The following is a 23,629-nucleotide window of genomic DNA, read 5'->3' as shown; positions in this document are numbered from 1 at the left end:
GCCCTCTTTCTATCTCCCCCAACCTCTTTTCTCATGTTGGGAAGGAAATGGGCTTCATTTTGAATCATGATTATGGAATCGTTTTACTTTTCTTCTACCTACGCATACAAAAATCTCAAAAGTCACTGAGGGAACTGAAAGAGTATGAAAAACTTGCTATTACCAAGATTAGCTAAGGAACAGCTAAAAATTGATTTGCTTTGGTTTTCATCTATGAAATTTTATCCCTGGTGAGCTTGAGGTATTGCACTGCAAACAGATCAATCCAGCCTAATCTTTCAAAGTCTGCAAAAACTGAAATGGACTTTTGTATAGAGTCTGCCCAAAGGACATGGATTTTGTCTTCTACAATATAGAAGTGATCCAATCACAAATTACAAAAGTAAGTATATACTGCAAGGTGTATTTCCAAAGTTCTTTAGAGACCTTTCTATTCTAGTGGCAATATTCAGCAAAAGATGGGGAGAGGCTCAGGTTGCTAGGAAAACTGTATGAGGAAGGAAAGGCTAAATTCTTATTGTTACCCAGGCCCACACTGTCATTTTTAGACCACTATCAAAGTCTTCATGGATAAAATTTTGTTGACACAGATAGTCTAGAGTTACACAGTTTGGACCACACAGAAAGTAATTCATACACAGGCCTTGTGTTTGCTGACAGAAATTACACAATTTAGTAGCTAGATCAGTGAGAAGAGGCTCACAGTCAAAGTTTCTCATCACACTAGAAGTCTAGGTTCTAAAGAATCCTTCCACAGAAAAATGTCTGACAACCAGTACAGACATATCTTCATCTAGGAATGTGTTATACCACAGGTTGCAAATTTCAAACTTTTAGGGGACAGGTTTGTGTTATAAAGCCTGAAACAGGTCTAATGTGGGAAAAATAGCACAAGTACAGCAACTGATTTTTAGCCACAGCCTTGGGGCACAAGAGGAAGTAGTGGTGACTGTGGCAAACTAGAAATCCATGCCCTGTCTAAAGTGGGCAGCTGCATTCAGCTCTAGTTGTTTAATAAACATACCAGAGTTTATTATTCTTCTGTTTATTTTTTTCCATTTGCCCATGTATGGAATAACAAAGCTACTACTATAACTCACAATATGGAGTAGCTTCAGTTTCATTTCAGGTCACAGTGTGACAGATATCGAGATACCTAAGTGTTGTGAGACAAGATCTCTTTTTACCCTCCACCCACATATGCAGAGTTTACAAAAAGAACAAAGAGAGATTCTGTTCCATAACTCTTAAGTTTCTTAGCAAGATAAAAAGTTTTTCAAAGGAGGGAGGCAGACAGAATTTTGTGAAAAGGAAAACTAGTAAGTATATTTTCTTTAGTTTAGAGCAGTTGTGGTACTGTGAGACATCTGACCCACCTTTAGGTAAGGACAGGGTGGAGTTATACTAACTCCAACCTTAGAGAGAAGGGCTTTGAGGGGCTTTTGAAAAACTGGGGACACAGAGGATGATGTCTTCCTGGAAAATAAAAAAGCAAGGGAAGGGCTGACTTAGCTACTTTGTTGGAAAGAACCAGGACAGTCGGTGTAGCGTTAATAATAGTCTAAGAATTTGTTGAGTCAAAGAATGCATGAGTGTTCCCCATGCAGATGTGGGCCACACTACATAGACAACCAGGAAGAAATCAACCTGGACTTTCCTCCATAAAGTCTGCAAGAGGCATGGAAGTCTCATTATAAGGAGGCTGGATTTCCTGGATGCCCAGGATCTAAGGAAGCATCAATCTTAGTCAAAGGGAATGTAAGAGAATTTTAACAGAGAATCTCCAAGAAGACTTGAAAGTTCACCATTGGATTAACTCTAAACATCTTCCAAACTGGAAAGAAAGGACTTATCAAGCCCAGCAAGATCTGTGCTATCCTTATCTCTCCAAATTTTCCCACTTTTCATCCTAGAAGGAGTGCAAAAGTAGTTGGAGGCAGGGGTGAGACAGCAAGTAGGGAGATGAGAGAAGGCGGCAACCAGGAATCCCTCTCACACTTCAGGTTTCAACCTACAGAAGAGAAGTTCAAATTGAGGTTAGTTTGTTAGTTTTTATTTTTTTAATTTTTGCAGAGAGATGAAAAATCTAATTTCTGACTTGAGTCTATTTTCAACAGAAATCAATTGTAGGATTGTCTATTATCTAAGAGTGAGTAGAAAATTTATACAACTTCATGAGTATTTTTACAGGGACACAGAGAAAAGTTTAAAGAAATGATTAGAGAAAGAATTAAAGGCATTTTGATGACAGTTCCACAGCATACTTATTTAACATGCTGGTTATATTCATTACTGTAATATTTTCTACAAATAGAATTCTGGGATTTGAATTACAATGTTGTCAATTCATTTTCTTTAATTTTCTTGCAACATTCAATTAAAGTTCTGTGATAGATAATCAGATCATAACTAAAAATGGAGTAATTCCATTAAAAACGTAGTTTGACATGAAGCATTTTAGTATTCTGACAATATGTACTTCCAAATGAGTCATAAAATATATACTAAAATGTTCAGTATTCATACTCAAGTTCTTTCTGTTCTGTGTTATTTATGAGACCAGAAGAACCATTGTCAAAGAGGAATTGCAGGTTAATGAGGAGGTCCACCATGTTCTTTGGTCTATTGAGACACTATTCTGCTTTTGCAAACATCAGCCATACCTACCTAGCAAGGAGGTGGTTCTCTCATTTAGAACAACCCAGGGATCCCTGGGTGGCACAGCGGTTTAGCGCCTGCCTTTGGCCCAGGGCATGATCCTGGAGATCTGGAATCGAATCCCACATTGGGCTCCCAGTGCATGGAGCCTGCTTCTCCCTCTGCCTGTGTCTCTGCCTCTCTCTCTCTCTCTGTGTATCACTATCATAAAAAAAAAAAAAAAAGGAACAACCCAATTATTTTCATTTGCTGATATATTTGTAAATCTTTATTTTTTATTAATGCATTGGTTCCTAAGTGAGCCTGCAGGTGTTGTCATTTTTTTTTTAAATGAGTTATTCCCATCAAAATATTTTCCTCTGTTTTAGTACAGTGAATTCTTGGCAAAGTTCAGATAATGAAGAGTTTATTCAAATTCAAGTATTTTATACTAGTGGCCTACCCCATGAGTATGAAACTAGCAGTACCTGAAATCCCTTGCCCATCTGAGTGGTACTGATGATTTGCACACTCCTTCATTCACTACCTTGTTGATTCACATTAGAATAAGACTTTTGTACCTCAAAGTTGGTGTTAAATTTAGGACATATTTTTAGTTTTTCTAGTGCATTCTTTTGGCAGAACTGATTATTTAAGTTTAATATCAGATACAAGAGTTATCTGTAAAGTAAATGAAGTATGTAGAAATGTGCAATTCCCTTTTTTCAAAGTAAAAGAGCTATTTTATATTAATGCCTTTAATTCACCACTAAACTTAAACTGTAGAGAGTGAGGCACTCCAAGTTAGCTCTTTATCTACAAAAAAAACATCAATTCCAAACTAATTACAGAAGTTTCCAATTTAGGTCCTGTGAATACATTTATGAATTATGTCATATTTATTGCATGAACATAATGTAATATAATAATTCAAAGAGAACTAGTTAAAAGAAACTATTGTAGTAATTGATGCAAAAGCTCATTTTAATAAAAGCAGTTTAAAAAGTTAATTTATCCTTATTTCATGAGAAGGTAATTCCTGTTTTTAAGAGTAGATAATTAATGTAAAAAAGCTTCCTCAAGCTTTTGCACATTTAGAAAAGACTGGTAAGTATAAGACAAAATTATTTGTTTTTATTGTAGTTGAAGGGAAGATTTGGTGCATGCTTCTGGAATAATTTTGCAGATGTAGTTTGCTTCAAAATCACGAATTCAGCACATACATTTTGAAAACTAGGATTCATTATTGTGCTATAAACTGATGTAGCAGGCTTTTAAAAAGAAAACATATAAAAAGTGCTTTAAAATTCTTCTCTCTGGCTTTAAGTAGGTTATGATGTCTGCATGAAGATTTTATTCTTGGTGCCCTAAAATCATTATTTTTCATATATTTTTGTCTCATATTGTGGATTGTGTCTTTAGAATTTTAGTTAACATACTTCATCTTTGTATTTTTTATTATTTGGAAATTTGTTATTAAACTCGATTATTTAGAAGATTTTGGTGAAGGTGTTACATACAGTCTTGGAGACAATAGTTAATGAAAATGGCATGGCTACTTTTCTTGCTATGTGATATAACTGCATCCAAAAATTGTTAAAACTATAGATGTGTCTTAATAAAACCATGAAACTAAAAATGATCAATGGACTTTAAATCATTTCTCTCTTGTTTACATTATAGCTCCATATCTACTTGTTTCATTTTTATTTCTCCATTTAGTTATTGATATACTGCAATTCTCCAAGGCATCCAAATTTAAAATTGTGCTATTTTTGTCTAACCACACTTTCTCATTTATACACCAGGTAAGGTTTTCTTAGCCTTATCTCAAGCTTTGTGGAGGCTGCATCTATTGCTATTCATCTTTGCTGCTTCTGCTGCATTTAGCATCAAGTTTTGTGTATAGTAGGTTCTCAACAAAGATAATTGAACGAAGGGAATTTAAATACTTGCTTAATTTCATACATTAGGTTTTTGAGCTGGGAGTATTATTCAGATCTTCACTGTTGTTTTTATTAGTAACTATGTTAAGGTGTTGCCTTGCATATAATATTCTTTCCATCCATTCGCAGAAAGCTTTAGTGGGTACTTCTTATAAGCTGGGAACTGTCTTAGATTCTGATAATAGAGTGGTAAGCAAAAAACAAAACAAAAACAAAAACAAAACAAAAAAACAAAAGAACAAAACAGAAAAACATGCAAACAAACAGAAATGCATAGTCACTGCTATGAGAAATTTAGTAATCTGATGGGAAAAAATAGATTTCATAAGTTGTAATCGTAGAAGATAATTTCTGAGCATTTATTTTGTGCCAGGGACTGTACTAAGAACTCTGTGTACACTATTTTGTCTTACTCTTAAAACAAACATATTAGTCCCATCCATTTATTTAACAAATAATTTTTGATAATATATTTTGTGCTAGGCACTATTTTTTTAAATGATTTTTTTTTAAGATTTAATTTATTTATTCATGAGAGACACAGAGAGAAGGCAGAGACATAGGCAGAGGGAGAAGCATGCTCCCTCCAGGGAACCTGATGCAGGACTTGATCCCAGGTCCTGGGAATCATGATCTGAGCTAAAGGCAGATGCTTATCCACTGAGCCACCCCGGTGCCCCAAGGCACTATTTTTTATAGTGTTTTAGGAGAAAATGAGGCATAAAAGGGGACAATAGTAGGGAAAAGTGATTTTTTAAAATAGAAAAACTGGGGAAGGTGTTGTGAAGAGGTCATATACTAATAGGAGGAAGAAAGCCTTGAGTAGATTTGGAGGTAGAGCATTCCAGAAAAAGGAACAAGAAGTGCTACCACACTAAGGTGGAAATGAGCTTGCTCAAGAAACTAAAAGATGCATGTGAATCTCCAGTGGAATCACTAGGGAGTAAGGTTTTGGATTATGGGGTGGAAAGAGTGAAGAAATAGGTTGAAGATACTATCAAGGGCCAGATAATTTAGGACTGAGTAGATGGTAACAAGAAGTTTGGATTTTATTTTAAATATGAGAGGAAGCCCTTAGAGAATTTTGATCTGGGGTGTATTATGATATTATCTATATTTTCAAAAGCTTTTTCCGGCTACCCAGAGGTAATTTCCTTTTCAATAAATCACGTATATCTTAGTTTGTTCAGACTTCATTTTTTCACCTCATTATTTTTTCTTCCCCTTATTTACATTAAAGAGATATAGGAACATATTTTTAAACTGAAAAAGATTCACCGATTTCACTTAAGCCATCTCAGAAGAAACATTTTCATTTTGTTTTGAAAAGTCTCCAGATATGAAATGAAACAATTACCTGCCACTCTGATGCCAAAGATAGATTTTGTTTTTATATCTTAAGAGACTGTGTCAAAGATCCTTGATTCCAAATGGTATTAGTGTCATTGTTCATAAAAATCAATTTGAAACTCATTTTTTGCTTGTCTAGAAAGACCAAGTTCTTTTCTTTAAAGTCACCATAAGTTTTCAGATTTTCTCTTGCCATGTGGCAGGAATAGAGAGTCAGAAGTAGAACTCCAAAGCCAGACATTTGTCCAGAAGTGGTCAGAGGAGCTAGAGTCTTACTTTCAGAAGAACTGAAGAGAAAGTAGAAAATAAAAAATAATGACAAAGAGTTCAGAGGAAATGAAGCAGGTCTCAGAGGGCAGCCATAAGGGAGAAGAGGGCAGAACCTAAGAAGAGAGCAAAATGAAAGAGGAAGCAGGCTAAATTCTGACAGTAAATATTGAAAAATAAATGTGTAGCTCAAAGAGGATTTTTTTTTCCTGAAAAGATGAAAATCAAAGCAATGAAACGTTTAATAGTTGGAAATGGAAACACTAAGGTCATGAACAAAAAGGAAAGTCTACTGACAAATACTTCATTATAAACTGCAAAGAACTGAGTGATCAACAGGTAAATGTACAAGGAAATCATAATAAAACTGGTCAGAATATTTGCAAAAGTAAAACAGATTTTGAGCAGGGTTTTATTCATAAATGGAGACAGTTTCCACTAATTACACTTCAATTTTGATACTTCATCTGTTTTGAGTATTTTGTTTCACCCTGTATTTTTCAAAGGTGAATTTTATATCCACCTTTGCAATGTAAAATACCCTCTTTTGTTTCATGTGTTCTTATCTCTTTGAATCATATATGCTCTGATTCAATTAGGTAGATGGTGACTCCTGGGTTGCCTTCAGATTTATGGAAACATATTTATCATTTTTAAAACAAATCAGATAAGGAAAGGTCTGCTCAATGAAATACAATAATTTCTCATTTTTAGGAGAGGGAAATTTGTTTGCTATTTTATTACTGCTGTGAATCCAAATTATCTTGCAGGTGTTTTAGAGATCTGTCTAGATCTGATAAGTTCTTCCTATTTGGAATAAACTAGTTCTATCCTCTTGGAGAGGATAACTGGGCCATATGCCCTGACTGTTCACAGAAACCAGTAAACCTTGGGATATGAACATGCAATACAATGAGCTGAAAATTAGAAAAAAAGTAGAAGTATCCTCAGAAGCAGATAGTTTTCTAATGAGTAGCCAGCTGATCATTAGTTATTATTTTAGACCTTTAAGCTAATCATAAAGGAAGCTATTAGCAGGTAATGGATTAAATAATGTAGCTCATATTTGTAAAAATTTCTTTAATAGGAAAGAAGAAAAATAATCCATGGTAGACCAACTTTTGTTAAATCTTCATATTAGACATGAAATGATCTTAAAAGGGTCTGAAGGCCATAAACTTTCTTTTGATTAAATGTGAAAGACTCAGGATTGTGATTCTCTTCATTGAAAGCACATTCTTAGATCTAAAAATAAAAATTTAAAGCTGAAAATATGTGGCTGATGAAGAAACTAAAGCTCTGGGACGATAAATGGCTTGTCTGAAGTTTAGTAAGTGTACCTCTGGAATGAAAACTTGGGTCTTCTGAAACATGTTCTGTGATTTTTCAGATCATCTTTTTCTCTTCATTCTTACCTTAACAAACTGATCCTAGTGTTATCATTGTCTCCTTGCCATGCCAATATTAAAATAAGCCTTCAGGGATCCCTGGGTGGCGCAGCGGTTTGGCGCCTGCCTTTGGCCCAGGGCACGATCCTGGAGACTCGGGATCGAATCCCACGTCAGGCTCCCGGTCCATGGAGCCTGCTTCTCCCTCTGGCTGTGTCTCTGCCTCTCTCTCTCTCACTGTGTGCCTATCATAAATAAATAAAATAAATTAAAAAAAAAATAAGCCTTCAGTGTTACATGTTACATGAAAAGAACAATAGCAAGTGCCAGAGAAGAGATGTATAAGGAAACTAGAGAGCTCTGCGGATTGGTTGATGCTATTAAAATACTTTAAAAGAATGAAAGAGTGTGGTAGATATCCAGAAAAAAAGTTCAACCCTTTCAAATAGATAAATATCTTCTTCCCCCTCAAATATTTGCAATGAGCAGCAATTAAAAAACTGACAGGTAATTATTGGCAATATTAATAACTGAATGTTTAAAAACCTTTTTTATATTTATTTTTTAGGATTCTAAATAATCACTCATAGTAATTCACTTTTCAGTCCTGTTCCCTACTTATGTGAACATTTGTCTCTAGATAGTAACATAGTAGTTGTCTGCTTGTGCTTCCCAGTTATAACTGTGTCATTGAAGGCTCCCTTCAGAAGGCTAAACTAAGCCAAGCCATCATGGCCCATCGGGGGATGGTAAGAAAGAGAACAATGCTACAGCACCCTAAAGCTGCTGAAAGAAGCCAGAACAGTAGCAGCTTGAGGGATTTTGCCCAGACCATAGCATGTGCTCTGTGTTTAGTTTCACAGCTCATTATTGGATGGACACCCTCCTGACTGTGAGCAATTTTTGTTCCTTGAGGCCTGCTGATACTGGCTATGGTTCCATCATTGATTTGAACATAATCTGTGTGTTGCATCTTTATTGGATTGCTATGATTCATTTAAAAGGAAATGTTTTTGATCCTTACGGACTTGCGTTCATGGTGGGTGAGGTGGGTAGGGGGTTGGTGAGCAGCCTAGAAAACAAAGTGCTTTCAATGTTGCTCTTGGGCTTATGGCTGGAAGGGAGGACAGCTAAAAACACATTAGTCCTTTTGCTATTCAGAGGTTTGACTGCTTTAGCTAGGGCGCCCAGATTCATGATCCACTTTCTGTTTCCTGTCTAGCATCTATTTGATGCAATATGCTCCATGTCTCTTTTCATTAACTGAGATCTATATGATGTCAATTGAGAAAAATAGTAGCTGATGTTATGACAAAGATCTGTTATAAAGGCCTTTTACTTGGTTCTATTGTATATTTTACTATTGTGTTTTATGCCTGCAGCTTGGTTGTATTGAAAGTAAATATTTCAGCTGGGCCCTGCTGTTTTTTTTTTTTTTTTTTAACTTGTCTTTGAAATGCTACATAAGTGAACTCCATCTATGGCAAACTTCTGACATTAACAAATGTGGGACAAGTAACCCCACCAAGGCATATAACGGCCATGCAAACACTCAAAACCAAAACTACAAAAAAAGGCATAATCTGCTCTAAGGGTAAATGAGATTTGGATTAACTTTAGTGTCACAGATAAAGCGTCCTTTTTGACTGTAAATTATATCCTGCAACAAAGTGTGAGGTGCCATCACTTCCGAGGACCCCGAGTACATTTGGTTCTGAAAGGAGAGAGGTAACATGTGCTTAAGAGGAATATGAAACTTTACTGTTAAGTCAAGATGTATATGGCATTCAAAGAATCAGGAAACAAGTACTCTTTCTCCTTGCTAGTGTACCTTACATAGTTCCTTGAACAGTTTGACATGAAATTAGTGCTCTGTTGCTATATCACATTAATGGAAAAGGTGATATGAAAACCTCACACTTTGCTGTAATCTCAACAATGTGAAGCAATGTCAACAAAACAAAATTAGAAACTGGCAATAGTTTGAAGGAAATTCCAGAGCTGAAAAATGATCCTAGCTTTAATGACACACACTAATCGATGGATCTCTGATTTGTGTTGCTCTTAGTGATTGTATTTTAATTACTAAATTAATAAATAAGAACTATAAATGAATTGTGAATACATTATCTATGTATAGGTATAACATGCATAAAGAAAATAATTACCAAAAGAGTTCCACACATTAAATTTATATTACAAATATAGAAAGTTCTAAGACAGCATACTAAGCAATTACTTAGTATTAATTAATTAATTCATGTTATTAAGCAGTGATGCCAATTGTTGATCTTTGACAACATGAATGAATTTTAAAGCTATGTAATTAATAATATTAATTTAACGTTATGGTGTTCCTTTCTCTAATTTTTGGAGGAGTGTATAAAGTTTTTCTAAATATCAATTTTTTAAGGAAAATTTGGATTTTCTTTAGCACTGGTAAAAATAAATAAGCTCCTGACAAACTGAAGCCAATATGCACTAACAAGTCAGTTTTCATGACTGCTCAACAGCTGTCTCCATATTATGTAATTCATTCAACATCCCTTCAGGGGAGGTTCACTTAATCCCTTCTTAGTGTTTGATCTATGGATCACTATATTTAAATATATGGGTCTACGATTATTGAAAACTACACAAAAAACTTTAAAGATCATTTGAAGGGTTAAATTTATTGGCATCTGTTTCAAGCAATATGTCTTTAGTAAGCAGTCATTCCAAACTCTATATTATTTGTAAAACTACTCCATGAATGAAGATTTTAAAATCGTTAGTTGTCTCGTTCCTATGGAAACAGCAGTAATTGACACTGATTGCTGAACTCAGGCAAAGTAGAATCAGAAGGTACCATTATGAAGAAGGCACCTCTATAAACTATAAAGGTAAATTAGCTGCCAGAAATAACTGTTTTACGTAAGGTTTATTATCCATGTAAAGTAACTTTCTGTACATAAAGCCCAGTTTATGTGCAATGAGGTACTAAAAGGCTACTTTCCCTTTCCCCAGAAAATGCATCTATTAAGGTGTGAGTATGTGTGTCTATATGTCTGAGAAAAATAGTGCCAAACTGACAGTTTTTAAAAATTGCAGTTACCAATAATGGTCTACTATATCACTGGGTCCAGGGGTACAGCATCAGTGTGGCTATTCTTCTGTGATATCTTTGAAACTGAGTTGAAGTTGTGTATAAACCAGGATACTCTTCTGATTTCATTGGCAGCAATGAACTCAAATTTAGAAAACCCTTATTTATACTCCTCGTCTGTGAGTATGGTGGGAAAAAACAAAAAACAAAAAAGCCCGAAGTCACCAAAAAATAAACATCTAGCCAGTTCATTTAAGGTCAAGCACATCAAAATTTATTTTTTTAAAATTTTTATTTATTTATGATAGTCACTGAGAGAGAGAGAGAGAGAGAGAGAGAGAGAGAGAGAGAGAGGCAGAGACACAGGCAGAGGGAGAAGCAGGCTCCATACACTGGGAGCCCGATGTGGGATTCGATCCCGGGTCTCCAGGATCACGCCCTGGGCCAAAGGCAGGCGCCAAACCGCTGCGCCACCCAGGGATCCCAAGCACATCAAAATTTAAACAATCTTTATAAATAATTTATTTTAGTTCTAATAGTGAAGACAGGGATCCCTGGGTGGCGCAGCGGTTTGGCGCCTGCCTTTGGCCCAGGGCGTGATCCTGGAGACCCGGGATCGAATCCCACATCGGGCTCCCAGTGTATGGAGCCTGCTTCTCCCTCTGCCTGTGTCTCTGCCTCTCTCTCTCTCTCTGTGACTATCGTAAATAAAAATTAAAAAAAAAAATAGTGAAGACATTAATGAGACAGAACTAGGGATTTTTATAAATTGCATTTGTAAACTTTGGTTATAGAAACATCATTATTATTATTTAAATGATTTCCCTTTAATTATTTATGACATTGTGTGTAGCACATGATTCCTGAACACTAGAATCTCATATTTGAAAATAGGCACTTATATTTTAAAGGTTCTCAGAGTTTTGTGATAGAAAATTCTACATAGGCAACTGATATAAGACATATGTGTTAAGTAGGGCTCATTAATTATATCTAATTGTCCATAAATGGCTCTGAGTTGTCCATGAGCCCCTAAAACCATATACAAAGTTTTTGTATAGGTACATTTGTCTGGAATGAGGATGAACAAATTTTAGTAATTCCTCAAGACTCCTGAACCCAGTAGGTAAAAATACACTGCTGCAGTTTTTTAAGGCTTGTTCATGAAACTCTAGGGGCTCTTAAGATTTTTGGGGGGGAAGTGGGTCCAAAATTCAAAACTATTTGTATAATAATACCAATATATTATTTACCTTTCATTGTGGCATGGCACAAAATTGAGTGGGTAAAATGGCTCCTTAGTACAAAACCAAAGCATTTACATAAAACTATACTATTGTCAGTATAGTTTTCATTGCCATACACTCACAATTAGAGAAAAAATTTCAACTTACAAATGATGAAGTGTAAAAATTAATTTTATTGAATTTTGACCATTGGCCATGTGTCTTTTTAATACTCTATATGCCAAAGTGGGAAGTATGTGTAAAACAGGTTTTGCTGCATATAGAAATATGATGGTTGTCTCAAGGAAAAGCATTTTTACAGTTAGTGGGGAAGAGAGCTCAACTAGATGGTTTATTTCCTCCCCAAAGCACTATTTTTAGTCTAAAGGATTAACGACAGACTATGGTTATTTAGATTTAAGTATCTGACACATACTTTCCAGAAAGTGAATTAGATGATCCTATTAGAGGAAATAACTGATGGTATATGTTGCCAATGATAAAATATGAACATTGAAAGGAAACTAGAATTTTGAGTGCCTTATATTTGTCAGAATGAGCTTGACAGTATGTGAAAATTTCTCTGATGAAACTGATATAATGAAATGTGTCAATATTTGGAAGATCTGTATGGCTCAGGGAGCCAATATCCTCTAACTTACAAATTCATGATGTAAAAAAATCATGTATGCACCTCATTAAAGAGTAAATAGAGATGGTAAGTAAGTATATGAAAAGATGCTTATGTCACATGCCAGTACGGAATTGCAAATTAAAGTAATCAGATACCTCTACACACATATTATGTTGATGAAAATCCAAAGCACTCACACCACCAAATATTGGCAAGGATGTGAAGCAATAGAAACTCTCATTCGTAACTGTGGGAATGTGAAATGGTGCAGCCACTCTGGAAGACAATATGGCAGTTCCTTACAGAACTGACCAATGTTTAGTTATGCTTTGTTTTTTGTGTTTTGTTTTTGTTGTCCTTTTTTTCAAAAAAGATTTTTATTCATTTGAGAGAGAGAAAGTGAGCGAGCATGAGTTGGGGGTAGAGGCAGAGGAAAAGGGAGAAGCAGACTCCCTGCTGAGCAGAGAGATGGATGTGGGGCTCTATCCCAGGATCCTCAGATCATGACCTGAGCCCAAGGCAGACACTTAACTGACTAAGCCACCCAGGTACCCCTCTTTTTGTTGTTCTTTTTAAAAATGTATTTTTGAGAGAGGGAGAGGTTGCACACAGACTGGAGGGGCAGAATGAGAGAGAGAATCTTAAACAGACACCATGCTGAGCACAAAGCCCAACACAGGGCTTGTTCTCAGGACCCTGAGATCACTACCTGATCTGCTGAAACCAAGAATCAGTCATTTAAATGACTGCACCACCCAGGCACTCCTGTTTAGTTACCCTTTGATTTAGTAATTGCTCTCCATGGTATTTACCCAAAGTAGTTGAAAATTTTTGTTCACATAAAAGGCTGCATTTGGATATTTACAGCAGCTTTTTTCCTAGTTGCCAAAACTTGGGAGGCAACTAAGATGTCCTTCAGTAGGTGAATGGATAAATAAGCTATGGTCCATCTAGGCAATGGGATACTATCTAACGATAAAAAGAAATGAGCTATCAGGACATAAAAAGACATGGAAGGACTCAAATGCATATTACTACGTGAGATAAATCAATCTGAAAAGGCTATAAATAATATGATTCCAATTTTTTTTTTAAATTTTTATTTATTTATGATAGTCACACAGAGAGAGAGAGAGAGAGAGAGAGAGGGGCAGAGACACAGGCAGAGGGAGAAGCAGGCTCCATGCACCGGGAGCCCGATGTGGGATTCGATCCTGGATCTCCAGGATCGCGCCCTGGGCCAAAGGCAGGTGCTAAACCGCTGCGCCACCCAGGGATCCCTATGATTCCAATTTTATAGCATTCTGGAAAAGGCAAAACTTATGAAGACAGTAAAAAGATCAGTGGTTGTCAGAGGTTGTAGGGGAGGGAGGGATGAATAGGCAGAGCAAAGGGGATTTTCAGGACAATGAAACTACTTTGTAGGATACTATAATGGTAGATTCATGTCACTGTTTGTCAAAATGTAAAATGTAGAACACCAAGAATAAACCTTAATGTAAATGATGGACTTTGCATGATAATGATGTGACAATGTGAGTACATCGATTGTAACACATACTACTCTGGTGCAGGATGTTGATAGTTGGGGACACTACGATTGTTTAGGGCAGGACATACAGATGATTTGAACAAAATATGGGTTAGGGGTGCTGAAGCCCTGAGCATTTGAAAATCTGTGTATAACTCTCGACTCCTCCAAAACTTAACTACTCCTGCTGTTGACTGACTGCCTTATTGATAACATAATCACTTACTTGACATATATTTTGGGTGTTATATATATTATATACTGCATTCTTACAACAAAGTAAGCTAGTGAAAAGAAAATGTTATTCAGAAAATCATAAGGAAGAGAAGATACATTTATAGTACCGTATTTACTGAAAAAACTCTCATATAATTGGACCCGAGCAGCTCAAACTCTTCTTGTTCAAGGGTCAACTGTAAATGGGAACACAGTTTTTTGCTTAATTCTCCTGTGAACCTCAAACTGTTCCAAAAGATAAGGTCTATTAAAAATCACTTATGTGTAAAAATGTCATACAAAATGCCATACATAATAAAAAATTCCATATGGATGATAAAGAATTTTAATGGAATTAGGTACAAAAAAGTTCAATAATCTGATTACAGAGTCCACATAACAATGAATCTTTAGGAAACTACCACTCATTGAGTTTTGCTATAGTACTAAGAAAGAACATAGACAATTATGTGAAAAATCTATTAAAATACTTCTCCCTTTTCCAACTACAAATCCTTGTGAGATCTGATTTTCGTCACTTACTTCAACCAAAATAACATCCTGCAGCAGATTAAATGTAAAGGCAGATTCCAGCTATCTTCAGTTAAGACACATTAAATTTGAAAAAAAAGGTAAAACATTCTTTTCATTATTTTTTTGAAAAGTATAATTATGTTTCTTAAAAAATTACATGTAAAATGTTTATCATTTAAAATTAAGCTAATGCATAATTTCTTTAAATGTTTCAGTTTTAATTTTTAATGTGGTAAATATCCATTCAGTGGGCAGCCCAGGTGCCTCAGCGGTTTAGTGCTGCCTTCAGTCCAGGGCCTGATCCTGGAGACCCGGATTGAGTCCCGCATCGGGCTCCCTTCATGGAGCCTGCTTCTCCCTCTGCCTCTCTCTCTCTCTGTCTCTCTGTGTCTCTCATTAATAAATAACATCTTTAAAAAAATATATATATATATCCGTTGAGAGAACCCACATAAAACAAAGCTCTTTGGAGTCCTCAATAATTATTAAGAGTATAAAAGTGTCCTGATACCAAAACATTTGGGAAATCCTGAACTCAAGTAATGTCTCTTGTGTTAGTCAAAAGTGTGTATTTTCTTCACTGAACTTCATGTATTTAGATTCCTTTTTCCTCATTCTCCTTAATGAATGAACTCGTAGAAATTTAACAATTAGTAGGAGTTGATCTAATTTAGTTCAGTTGACTATGTTTAATTCACTTGTTTCCCAAGCTGCCTGAAGCAAGTTCAACCCAATTTTATGGCTGTTTATTCTGCCAATTTGTTTTGTCAAGAAGATACATGCTTTTCTTATTCAAATTATGAAATTCAAGGGTTAGTGCTTTTTTTTTTTTTTGTTAGTGCTTTTGAAGAAATAAATTTTATCTTTATTTCTCTGGGAGAATGATGTATCTTCCATTTAGCATATAGGGCCCCTATGCATATTAGTGAAGATAAATAAGCAATAATGTAAATTCAATTCACTGGTTTATATTGTGGAGCAAAATACATAAGGAGACAAAATTCCCCAGTTTATACAAAATCAACATAAGATCCAAACAAGTGACTAAAAAGTCAGTCAACAGTATTAATATGTGTGCCTTGGCCAAAAGAAAGAACTATTTTTAGACAAAATACATCATACACTCCACAAAATCATAACAAAAGATGGACATTTTTTTCTAGCCATCTTGATTTAATCATTTCATATTTAAAGGGGACATAAATATAATGTAAGAACTATCCATTTAAGATTTTTAATAATTTTCTGAACCTTGTCATTGTTGATGAATCACAAAAGAACATGAGGCCCACGTGAAAGTCTGAGTTCTCTTTCCTTCTTCAGAGATCCTAGATGTCTTACCCCTTCTCTTTTTCTTTTTTCTTTATGATTGTGACACATGAGCTGTGCCCATTAGGTCATATTCTCAATGAAACCAACTTTCAGTTCAAAAGGCATTGAACTTTATATAGTAATCAATCAAATCACTCCATGTGGTCATTTAAAGTTAAGACAGTGTTTTTCCTATTCATAGCTTTTCTGATATCATTTTAGCTTAGAGAAAATATACTTCAGTATATTAGATTTCTCTTTTGGTGAACTTTCCTATCAACATATTCTGAAATACGTTATTAATATTCATTTATTTTTTTAATTTTTTTTAATTTTTTATTTATTTATGATAGTCACAGAGAGAGAGAGAGAGAGAGAGAGGGAGAGACATAGGCAGAGAGAGAAGCAGGCTCCATGCACCAGGAGCCCGACGTGGGATTCGATCCTGGGTCTCCAGGATCACGCTCTGGGGCAAAGGCAGGCGCTAAACCGCTGCGCCACCCAGCGATCCCCGTTATTAATATTCAAAAAAGCATAATAAACTGTGATAGATTGGAACTTAAATTTATTCTAACTCCTGTATTTTGTTGATAATGACATTGATGACACAGGACTTAGTGTCACAGAAATAATAAATTGAATAGATAAATAGAATAAATAGATGACACATGACTGACTTTAGTGATACAGAAATAATAAATAGAACCTCAAACTTATGAGTCTGGTCCAATTGATAACACTTCTTGCTAAAGTTAATTACTTAACTGGTTCTAATTACTTGCTGGTTTTTATTCTATGAGATCAAAGCATCTTTTCTGTATAATTTTAGAGCTACTATTATTTTTTTGCAGAGTAATGAAAACAGAAGACTGGAAAGGTAAGAACTCAGGCTGAAATCTGTTTACCATTTTATGATAGATACTAGTTATTAGCTTAGTTGTGGAAAATAGTCAACACTCATTGAAAAACATTATGGGTAAAAGGAAATTCTAAGGTTTAACTAATTAGTAAGCCATGGGCACAAATCAAGCTTATCAAACTGCAGTGGAGCCACTGTGCATGGCTTGTCTTCAAATGCAAACAGAAAGGGATATTGAGCACTGCAACTGATGAATTAAAATGGTGCTTGTCAATTGTGAGAAGCATTTTAAGTGAGACTCCAAGCAGAATAGCTGCTTCCTTTAAAAAAGCTTTAAACCCAGTAGGCTCACTACTTAGCAAGGACCATAGCAGTATTAGAAGCTGAATGCTCCAAAAAAAAAAAAAAAAAAAAAAAGAAGCTGAATGCTCCAGATGGAAAGCAGCCTCTAGAAGCAGAGATGCAGAAAGAGTATATTGCACTGTGATACAGCCCTGTCTGGGAAGATACTACCATCTTAACATATTAGAAGGTAGCAGAATCTTCCTAGATGGCAAACCTTAGTACTCAGTAACTATACTTAAGTGCATGAGCAATAATTAAAAATAAGGGTTCTGAAGCAAAAAGTGGGCATCTTTATATATCCAGGCCTAGTGGGACAACATTAGTACTGGAGTCACAGAAGATTCAAGAGGAGCTATCCTAGAGACCACTGCCTGAGCCATGCTCGTTGGTTTCATAACTAATTCCTTAGAGAGGAAGAAATGGAACTGTACTAAGAAGCTATTGTCATATTCACTGTTCATAGATATGATATCAAAGTATATAATTCTCATTGTGAAAGTGGGTTTAGATATTATCAACCGATCCTTCTGTTTTTATAACAAACTTCTCATCTTTGGGGTAGATATATAGGTATTTGATTGGATCAATGCATTTGTCTAAGTATTTGAATCAGGATTCTGGAACTCAGAATGGGCAAGGGCAGATAGTACCCCATCCTGCCCATTCTGAATCACTGGCCCAGGTTTTCTTCACATGAGCCTCTCCCTAGAGAATCTGACTTATTCAGTGTTATCTCTGTGAAGCTTTGCTATAGTGTTAATTATCTCAGAGTTCGTTGTTTTGATAATTTCACGCTTCAGCAGAATACCATCCATTGCAAGTATGCAGAAAACAGCTTTTCAATTTGCAAAGAAACCCCTCAATGAGATCTTAAAAGAAGCTATTTGCAGTATTCCAAGAAGAGATTCCTTTTACATAACAAAACATTATTTCCAAGATTTAATTTTGTCATTGCTTTTCGTTTTCTGTAAAAAGACTGCTTGATACGAAAGGTCAAGGTATCAGCAAAACATAGACAGATTTTTGCTGAATGACACAAACCTGTCAGAATGCTGAGCTTTGATGTTCCATTAAGTGATCGATGTAGATTACTGACTTTTGGCTAAATGCTACTCAACCAGATAAGGTCAATACCTGTTAGTTCATTGGTGGAATAATTAATCAATCAATACAGGATGCTTGAAGTCAGGGAGAATTATTGCTAGGCTTGTATCTCCGGCTTTGGTCACAGAAATTATTTAAAAACATCCTTGCAGCATTAACCCCCTGTGTGCAGGCTTTATTGTAGCATTATGTATCCAGGGGAAGGGAAGAAAAAAATTCCAGTGAGCAGCACTTCTTGTAACCTTGAGCTCCCCAGAAGGAAAAGCCTCTAACAAGCTGAGTGCATCATCATTAGTTCTTCCTTTCACATCATCGCACTCTGCTTGTAAAATAATTACATGCAATTTTTCTATTTTACAGTTGGACCACATGACTCCCTGTTCTTTTTGCACAGTGACTCACCCCTCCCCCAGACTGCCTGGTTGAAGGCTGGAACTGCTCACCTTTAAACATCTCAGCCAGAGGCTTTTATGGTGGCTGGCTACAGTATTTCCTAAGAGCTAAAAAATAATCCATCTGGTTCACAGAAAAATTCTCTCTCCTCACTACTTCCTCTTTCCAATGCAACCAAAATTTTCCTTCTTTGAAACGTACTATGCAAGGATTCTTTGTATTTTTCAAAGTGGTATAGTCGCAATTTCTTTGAACTTGTGATTTTAGGACAATTGATAATACTTCTTACTGGTTCTAATTACTTGCTGATTTTTATTCTATGAGATCAAAGCATCTTCTCTGTATAATTTCACAAGCTACAATTATTTTGTTTTTGCAGAACTAATGACAATGCATTTATTCATTTCAACAAATAGCTACTGCATATTTAGTATGACTCAGGCACAGCATTGATCTTTGCTCTCAAGAAAAGGTGCCTTCTGGTTTTCACGTCACTTCTTATCTTACTTCATTTAATCTTTTCACAACCCTGTGAGATGGATAGCAGGATTAGAAGAAATGTGTTATAAGAAACTTAATTGTCTAAGACTTATTTTCTAGAAGACACTTACTTAGCTAATGACTTAGAAACAAAACACAGAATTCCTAGATCTTTAGGAATCTAGAGTGAAGCTACTGACAATTTTCACTCAAGTGATATTAACAATACCCCCAATAAGACATAGCATGAGGCCTCTGCCAGCCTTAAAGTCCCTTTGTGTGAAGTCACTCTACCTTCATGTTAAAGCACAAGAAGGAAAAAAAAAAACAAAGAAAAATCAAGTTAAAATATTATTACATATTTGAAGCAATCTAACTAACTTAGCTGAGCCCTGCCTAGACAAGCTCTGAACAAATCTGCCTATACTCTCATCCATTTCCCAACATCCTAGATAACTCACATGCTAGTAATCATAAGCTAAGACAAATGGCTTCCCCAAGATGAGATGATAAGGTCAGCTGCACAGTTGAGGTAGAAATGAGAATTGAGTTTCTTAAGGCTACCAGTTGACTCATGAGAAAAATGACCTGAGGACCTGCCTGGCCCATGGTTGGGGCAAGGTGCTGGTATGCTGATGGGTACATTAGGAAACAGGTGTGGATTTTCTCCTCAAGAGGGTTGGCTTGGGATTATAAAGGAGTAGGATCTCCCCCACTGAGCAGGATTTCTCTGAGAGGTGTATAATTTCCATCTCCATGCTTGCTTCCCCACATGCTTTCAAACAGGATAGTATATGACTATTAGGTGAATTGTGAATACTAGTACTTAATACACTGCATAATTCAAACAGCCATGTTTCAGGTTGTGCTGTCCTAGAATTTTTGTTGCCTTATCATTTCTGGATGTGGTCCATGTCCTGCCCTCCGGAATCAGGGTGTTTTCTTTGTCAACTCATTATTGCAGATGTAACTCTGTGTAAATTTCTGAGCCCAGATATTAAGAGATTGTCAGCTTCCACTAGCTGAATCTCGGAGCACTCCCTCTGGGAGCCCTATAATGTCAGGTAAGAAGCCTGAATATCCGGAGACCATGATGTTGGAGAGACCGAAAGTTGGCATTTTAGTTGACAGTCTCTGCTAAGTCCAGCCTTTCAGTCATCCCTGCCAATTCATCAAGCATGTAAGTGGAACCATCTCAGTTACCATAGACCAGCCAATCCATGAGCTGACTACTGATTGGGCTCAGTCAAAACCAAAGAACCATCCAATGGGGTCCTGCTTGAATTTATGATCTACGAAATTGTGTGCAAAACAAAATGGTTGTTATTTTAAGCCACTATATTCTGAGGTAATTTGTAACATGATGATTGGTAACTCAAACAGGTGACGATCAAAGAAAGCACTGGTAGGAGTATAGGGAAGGAGGAGAGGAAGAGGAAGGAAATCAATATACAGAATCCATTAATGAGTAGGTACTGCGGATGACTGAGCTTCTATCCCTCAAGTGGAATTCAGCTTAGGGTTGAGGGCTATTGGTGGGACTGAGTTGGCATTCCTGCTTATTGTGGTTGTAGGCCTAATGTGTTCCTGAGCTCAGAGAAAGTCTTCAGAGGCTAGTGCATACAGTAACGAAGCTAAAGATGTGTGCATAAAGATGAGTGTCAAGGAGGAAGGATGGTAGTGACAGAAACTGCTACAACATGGAGGGTCTTTGAAAGAAGTTTTAGGGAGAATATACCATTACTGCTTCTTGAGAATGACTTTAGTGCCAAATATACAGTGATGCAGGCATATGTGTTCTGCCTTTATTCCCTATCTCCAGGGTCTTAATTACTTAAGGCCCAACTCAAATAGCATCTATTCCTTGATGCCCTCTTTGACCTACTCTAAGTAAAATTAGTCCTTCCTGCATTTGACACTCCATGACACACTTCTAGAATTCAGGTCCATGGCACTGAGTGTCTTACCACATTTTGTCATAGTTTAGTGTCAGTCCTTCCATTTCCTGACTCCTTTTACTGCAGCTAAACTCCAGTAGGGAAACAGACTGATGGGCCAAGTCTTAGGGATCGTTTTTATTTATCATACTAGGATCTCATGGGAGGCTTGAGAGGTGACACACAGAAGATGATCAAGACTTATTTATTGTATTACTGAAGTAAATGTATCAGTCACCTTATGCCTTTTCAAAAGTACTTTCATCTTATTAGGAAGAAGGCAGAAAATTTCTTATACATTCTAATTTAAACATGTATCCAACAAAAATCCACTGCACTGAGGGGACCATATTTATTTGACAGATATATTTTGGGGAACTAGAAACACAGCAACAATAGTAAAAACAAATATTCTCCAAGATTCTTGGTGGTCTGTCAGTTCTCACAAGGTCTTTGGTGAAATAATAGGGCCAGGGAAAATGTCCCCAAGGCCTCTACTTAGGGAGTTATTTTTGGCATATCTCAAAAAAATTTTGAATTATTACTCTAGGTAATAAATGCAGAAAGAAAGTGTTATTTGAAAGACCATTACTGTATTCACCAAGATTTTCCAAATACCTATAAAAAATTCTTATAATGTCAACATATTGGTAGTCATTTCTCACGTTTTAGTATATAAATAATGCTGTTTTGATTTGGTAGTTCTTGCAACACAAAAAAATAAAGTCATATAAGCTAAGGATAAGGCCTCAGCTCTTTATTAATTTGTGATTAGGATATACAAGTATCTTGGCTGCAGACAGTATGTGTTTGAGTCCTTAGTATAGCACTAACCTTTCCAACATGAGGGTCATTTGAAGGCAGAGTTGGCTTTCTTTGGTCTCATTATTAATATATCCACTTTCAAAACTTAATACAAAGAAAAGAAAAATAACTTCATTATCCCTCTGTTCACCTAACATCCCAAGATGCAAACTCCCAATAGTTAGCATTTCACACCATATTCTGGTGATTTCTCTGGTCTCTGGTTTATCTCTGGCCTCAAAATCCATGTGTCTTAGGACATTCATTTCCAAGCCTCATGCCGTTGCTCATGCTGTCTCCCTGACTAGATTTCCTTCTTCCAATCCAGCTGCTGATTCTTGGTCATTTGTACTATCAGTGCTGGTACCATCCTGTGCAAAAAGCCTGATAGGGTGAGATGATATGCTTCAATGCTTTTCTAAATATCCTACTTTTTCTAACCTACATATAACTTTGCACATTTCTTACAGATATTTGTGTTTATGTGGCATACCTTAACTACACACATTGTAAGTATACAATTCAATGATTTTTAGTAGATTATAGAAAGGTGCAATAATCACTGCAATCCAGCTTAGAATGTTTCTACCATCCTCTCCCACCAAATTCTTTTGTTTCATTTTTTGCCAATTTCTGGACATACCTCCAGTCTAGACTGATCTCTTTCCGTCTCTACAGATTTGACTTCTCTCCTCTGTACTTCATATTCAAGATGAAGCTTTTTGCATCTCTCTTCTTTTACTTAACATTTTTGGTGTTCACTCATGTTGTAGTGTATATGAGTAGTTCATTCTTTTTTATTGCTGTAGAGTATCCCATTAATAAGTATACCACATTTTTTTTTATCAACTCACCAGATGATGGACATTTATTTCCACTTTGAAGCTACTGTGAATAATACTGCTATGAACATTTACATACAAACTTTGAGTTGCTATGAGTTTTCATTTCTCTTGGATAGATACCTAGGATTTGAATTGTTGGGTTATATGGTAAGTTTATGTTTAACTTTGTAAGAAACTGTCAAATTGTTTTTGCTAAATGGCTGCATAATTTTACATTTCCACAAGAAATGCATGACAATTTCAGTTTTTGCATCCTTGACAATAGTTTTTAGTCTGTCTTTTAATTATAACTCTTGTAGTAGGTGTGAAGTAGTATGTCACTGTGGTTTAAATATTCATTTCCTTAATGGATAATGTTGTTGAACATTATTTTCATGTTTTTAAAAAAGATTTTACTTATTTGTTCATGAGAGACACACAGAGAGAGACAGAGAGAGAGGCAGAGACACTGGCAGAGGGAGAAGCAGGCTCTCTGCAAGGTGCCCAACGAGGGAGTTGATCCTGCACCCCGGGATCATGCCCTGAGCTGAAGGTACATGCTCAACTGCTGAACAACCCAGGCATCCCTATTTTCATGTTCTTATTAGGCATTCTTTGGTAAGATATCTCTTTAAACCTTTGCTCATTTTATGAGCTGTTTGTCTTCTTATTATAAAGTTGCCAGAGTTCTTTACATATTCTAAATACAAACCTTTCATCAGGCATATGATTTGAAATATTTTCTCCCAGTCTGTGGA

Source organism: Vulpes lagopus, chromosome 3 (genome assembly GCF_018345385.1).
Source record: "Vulpes lagopus strain Blue_001 chromosome 3, ASM1834538v1, whole genome shotgun sequence".
Lineage (NCBI taxonomy): Eukaryota > Metazoa > Chordata > Mammalia > Carnivora > Canidae > Vulpes > Vulpes lagopus.
Note: the sequence above shows the minus strand (reverse complement) of the source record.